This window comes from Osmerus eperlanus, chromosome 13, assembly GCF_963692335.1.
Source record: "Osmerus eperlanus chromosome 13, fOsmEpe2.1, whole genome shotgun sequence".
Lineage (NCBI taxonomy): Eukaryota > Metazoa > Chordata > Actinopteri > Osmeriformes > Osmeridae > Osmerus > Osmerus eperlanus.
This window is the reverse complement of record NC_085030.1, coordinates 14,883,166-14,889,165: the sequence shown is the minus strand read 5'-3', so window position 1 is coordinate 14,889,165 and position 6,000 is coordinate 14,883,166.

The following is a 6,000-nucleotide window of genomic DNA, read 5'->3' as shown; positions in this document are numbered from 1 at the left end:
AGACAGGGCCTTTGGGAAGATAGAAGGAGGTCTTCTTCAGTATCGAGACAGGGCCTTTGGGAAGATAGAAGGAGGTCTTCTTCAGTATCGAGACAGGGCCTTTGGGAAGATAGAAGGTCTTCTTCAGTATCGAGACAGGGCCTTTGGGAAGATAGGAGGTCTTCTTCAGTATCGAGACAGGGCCTTTGGGAAGATAGAAGGAGGTCTTCTTCAGTATCGAGACAGGGCCTTTGGGAAGATAGAAGGTCTTCTTCAGTATTCAGACAGGGCCTTTGGGAAGATAGAAGGTCTTCTTCAGTATCGAGACAGGGCCTTTGGGAAGATAGAAGGAGGTCTTCAGTATTGAGGCAGGGCCCTTCTATACCCTCTCCAGTTTGCAGACCCCTGCCCTTGTGGAAGGGAACATTAACAAAGTGATGAAAGAACTCAACTGAAAGCTGAGATATTGTTATTGTTGCACTGTGCCTGGTAAATATAGACTGTCTCTTCACTATGACCATGGAAATACTGTTGGAACTGTGCACTTCTAATCCTTGATCTGCTGCTGTACTGCACTATTTGTATTCCGTTTTTTGATTAAAAGCCAGATGATGCATGTAAATGTAAGCCCCTTAACACTTGTCTGTATCTGAACAAGCCATTGTTTACTGTTACTGTAGAGAGAACCAGAACCAGTTGTACCAGGGGCGGCATGGGTTATATGCAAATGACTTCTGCAGTGACAATAGCAACCGCATTCATGGTGATGTATGGTGGCATGGAATAAGATTTACTGTGCCACAAGTAAGGAGAGTTTTGTAATGACGTCTTGGAAAGCTTTGCACTTTCTCCCTAGAGCTGGGCCCATGGGCAGAGAGAACTGGCCAGCCCTGTCTACAACCAATGAGATCTCAACATGGATATCAAAAAAGATATACACTATAGATATATGGCAGTCTCTTTCTTCACCGCAACATTACTCTTTATTTCAAGGCTGTACAAACCATTCCTTTACTCTGACCAATGAAATATTGTTAGAATTGTGCACTTTTGATCTTAGATTTTCTGCAGCACTTTCTACAGTGTATGCTCTATTTGTGCGTCATTTTTAACTAATGCGTTTGCTAACTCGAACACTGTATAATTCGCAAACTCTGCAGCCGCCTTGTGAAAACACAGACTCGATCTCCCGTGCGGTTGTAGAAGTCTGTCTGGAGGCACAGTTGTGAGAAAGACCAAAAATGAGACCTGAAAGAAATTATAGTCGGAAAGTGTCATCTTCTTTGAATGTGTGATAAAGATTGCCTGAAACATGTAGCCTGAGTACAGAAACTTCTAGAACAAGACTCCCAGAAACCCACCAGGAAACACAGTGGGGTGCAGAGCGTCGAAATGAAACATGAGTACAAACTGTTCCTGGACTCCTACCACCAAAATACCAGGAGAACTAAACACTTCTGATCCTTGATGTTCTGCAGCACTTACTATAGGCACTGGGGTTTTTTTGTCGGTTTGGATAAAAGCATCTGCTAAGCGACTAAAATGTTGTTTTTAAAAAGCTCTGGAAAAAGTGTTAGGACACTCATCTGGAGCTGTTGTGACCTTTCACCCCTGAGGCCGGCCATATGTCGGGGCCTGGGTGAATGTGTTTGATATCATGGGGTTAATCAGGAGATGCATGGAGTCCAGTTCCAACAGTTTTTTTCCAGTAATTGGGACTTTTGTGGAGAGGTGCACAGTGGGATGACCCTAACAGTTCTCACTGGCCTTGGGGCAGAAGAGTCTAACTCAACTCACAAGAGGAACACATGCAGCCAGGAAACATTAAAACTACTGTTGCCTGCCTTGACCAGCAAACACACACATACAGCCCTCTCCTCCATTACAATCAAGGTCCTTCTTAACAGCCTCCACATTCTCTCTGTCTCTCTGTCCTGCATAACGACTACAGGGCCAACCGGTGACCTCGGGCTAATTGACTTTATGCCCTGTACAAAGTTAAAGTGCCACAGTTGGGAGTGTGTGTGTGTGTGTGACAGAGAGAGAGAGAGAGATAGTGAATGTGTATGTATGTGTGTGCATGTTTGTGTGTATCTGTGTGTTCATGTGTGTGTGACAGTGAGTAGGTGTGTGTGCATGGGTGTCTGTGTGTGTGTGTGTCTGTGTGGATGTCTGTGTGTGTGATGTGTGTGTAAACCACCGTCAGTCACCTCCATGGTGGAGGTCACCGCAGCAGACTGGAGAGTTGCTGAACAGCAGCAGGTGTATCCATTACTCCATCCTGGGCCCAGGAAGAACTCCAACACAGGCTAGATCCCAAGATTAGCACAATTACTACATAAACAGACATGGAAAACCAAGTGAGGGATTCTGCGTGTATCATTTTAATATAGGATGTATGAAAAATAACACTGTCGACAGTCAGCTATGCTTTGGCCTAAAAGGAAAGGGAACACATGAGAATTCTGAACATAAATTACTTTATGATTTTATTATTCCTTTATGGGTGTATTGCATTTCTAAGACACATCATGTACAGTATATTAATCATACTGTAGCAGTATTTGGTTTAAGTGGAGTTGATCACTGTGCCTGTGATGTGTATCTATCTTCATGTATAGTTGGACAAGAGATGCACACTCCATCTGAGCCACACTGACAGACTTCAACCAACAACCGTTTGGCTTTCGTTCAAATCCACAGGCCCTTGTGACCGGGCATATTTTCACTACTACTAGCACTTGGGTTTCTTTTCACAGTCAAACCATGTCCCCTGGTGTTGTTTACCGTGTACACAACCCTGTTTACCGTGTAAACAACCAGAGCATGGACAGGTGTAACACTCTGATGCTGGGGGTGACATCAGCGATACATGCCCCTGAAACGTCCCTTTTGTTCTTTGAGTTTGGCCCCGTGTTGACAGTCTGTGTTGTCCGAGGAGCACTGAACAGAAACGACTCATCATTCAAGAAACGACTTGGATCTGAGGGAGAGTTTGAAACTAGTACAAGGTTGAGATAAACATAAGAGCGAGAAAAAGCTGCTTTTCTTTCAAAGTATTTCACAGAAGAAGAAAAAAACTTCTCTGGGGTCTGTGACAGTCTAGGGACCTATAAGGAATGCTTCCACTCGTCCGACCGCTTGGATAAATTATTAAAGCAAGCGTTGTTTTACAAAGCTCAGGATTCAATTTCCATGTCCTAGATTTTGAAAGATGACATGTTATGGTAAGACAGGCTTCTGTTGTTTTAGAATGAATAATTCAGTACTCAAGTGGTTTGGAATTTTCAATGAGAATTGTGTGTTGAGTTTGATACTGTATAGAGCCATCCTACAGTAATTATGTTTAAATTAAGACCGTTTTTTATTCAGTAAACTTGAATGAATTTCGTCTTCCGCTTATCAGGTTGCTACTATTATGAATTGCTATGCATCCTCTGAAAACACCTTTGACAAAATACACATATTCTGAGAGAGCATATTCTCCTTTTCAACTGAGACAGGCTATCAACTGAAATATGATGATTTTGATGAGAGAGTGAGAAGTGAACACCCCCTCCTTGTTTATTACATCTCTCCTGTTTACCTCAATCTTGTTGCTAGTCTTCTATAGTCAGCTGGGATGGGGTAAGGGTTACACAAGGAGAACCAAACACACACAACACAGACAGACACAGACAAGCACACACACATACAGAGACACACACACACACAGGTACACAAACACACAGTTCAGGCGTATTAATATTTTAATGTGATTGTTAGTTCCAGTCTGCTGGATGGGATAGCTCCACGGTATGTGAGTACTTTCCCAGTGTGGTGGGACATGGAGTCAGGATCTGGCCTGACACACAGCCAGGGCAACACTTTAACATACTAACACTCCATCCAACCCCTATGGATATCGACTACATAGACAGATAGAATCTGCAACCTTTCTCGTTTATACAAGATGTTGTTTTATCGATTGTCCCTTAGGTTCCACACTCAACAACCACTGCTGTGCTAGACAATTATACCGAAACGATGTCACACACAAGACACATCTCCCAATCAACAAACATTCTCAGAGGATCACTGATTGTGGATTGTTATTAGCAGTCTTGTCTGGTGTCAGCGTTCATGATTGCCGGTTACGTTTTACACAGCTCAGGAGGTAAAGTAGGTGTGCTTATTGGTCATTAATGTCACATGATCTGCTAATGTCAATTAAATATTGATTTGTCTGTATGATTGTGCAGAAACAATTGAAGGTATAACATCGAACCAGCAACCTTCGGATTACTAGCCCAATTCTCTAACTGCTCAGCCACCTGACTCCCCTATAATATTGTTTAGGTTGGCCTATTCACACTGGGTTAAGAGTAGGCTGCTGTTTGGTGTGCAGCTGAGACAGTATTGTTGTTGCACGATGCTTGATTGCTGAAATGTGCACTTTGTACTGTGCCTGGTAAATCTAGTGTTCCTTGACTCAAGAATACTGTTAGAATTACAGTATTTTTCTGCTTTACTTTCTATATGCACCATTTGTAAAGTTGTTTTAGACAAAGGTGTCTACTAATAAAATATAAAAGTAAAATGTAACGTTCACGAGGTGTTTTGTTTGTGTTTTCCCAAGAGAACAGCATACCAAGGGCTGTTTTCTCCTCCTCACCAGGCATCCTAATTCTTAAGATTGCCAACATATTTATTTATGCCTGAAGGGCCCTTTTAAATGTAGCATTCTTTTACCCAGCATGGCAAGACCCTCTAGTAACCTATTAACCCAGATCCTAGTCCCTCAAGGCCCACACCGTGTGTTGTTTTAAACACTTATAGGCCTATCCACAACCCACTTCCTTGAAGACACAAGCTTTAACCCTTGAATCTCAAAACTGACGAGATGTGTTTATGTGCGTGTGTCAACCTATGCTTTCCACATAAACCAAGCCTCCTCGGCCTACCGCAGGTTACCAGCATGTTTAGATAGATGATGCCAAATTGATGCAGGATATATTCACATTTTCAAGGAGAATAATCAGTGGCCCCCTGAATCCTGCGTCTTGGACTAAAATGAGATGGTTGGAACTTAACACAAAGAAAGAAAATTGCTGCAATTACCTAAATTCCACAGACTGGCTCAACTGACTAAGAACAGCTACTCAATATGCACTGTGACAAGTGACAACGAATAAACTGCATGAAGCTTTTCTACAGCCTCAAGGAATTATCTTGTGAAACAAATCAATTCCACCTAAAGACTTAGCCTAGTTGTACTTTCTTTACCTTAATTCCATTCGATTTTTTAAGCTGTGCTTTTTAATGGTTGTCATGTTCTACGAACACCTTGATGGGGCACCATATCTCTTAAACCGAGCGGAACTAAAACCTGGTTTATTTATTTTGTATTTTTTATCAAGTGGCAGCACTGGAAAGAAGTTGTGAAAGGCGTGTTTAAATAGCCTACCTATTATGGAAGAAGAGCTTGGTTCAATGTATAGATGTTCTTATCTCTTGGGAGTCAGATGGCTGAGCGGTGAGGGAATCGGGCTAGTAATCCGAAGGTTGCCAGTTCGATTCCCGGTCATGCAAACTGACGTTGTGTCCTTGGGCAAGGCACTTCACCCTACTTGCCTCGGGGGAATGTCCCTGTACTTACTGTAAGTCGCTCTGGATAAGAGCGTCTGCTAAATGTAAATCTCTTCTTTGTGTCCGCCAGGGGAACCTCTAGTACACTCAGAAGTGAAGACTGAGACAACAGGTTAAAAGGATATATAAGTATTTAGTGTAAAATACAAAAATTAATACAAAACAAAATATATATATCGGGGAACGGGCATCGTTTTCCACTTTACAATTCCATGTTGCAAGTCCTCAGGTATGTAGGCCTACTTTATAAAAAATATATATATATAATCCGTTATGCTCACACTGTCAGTCAGAAATTCCCATTTTCTATCCGAAATGATGGCGACTTGGGGTTGTAAAACGCCATGTCCCGTCAGACATTTCGTCGGCCCTGCGTGTTGCTCTGTATGCAAG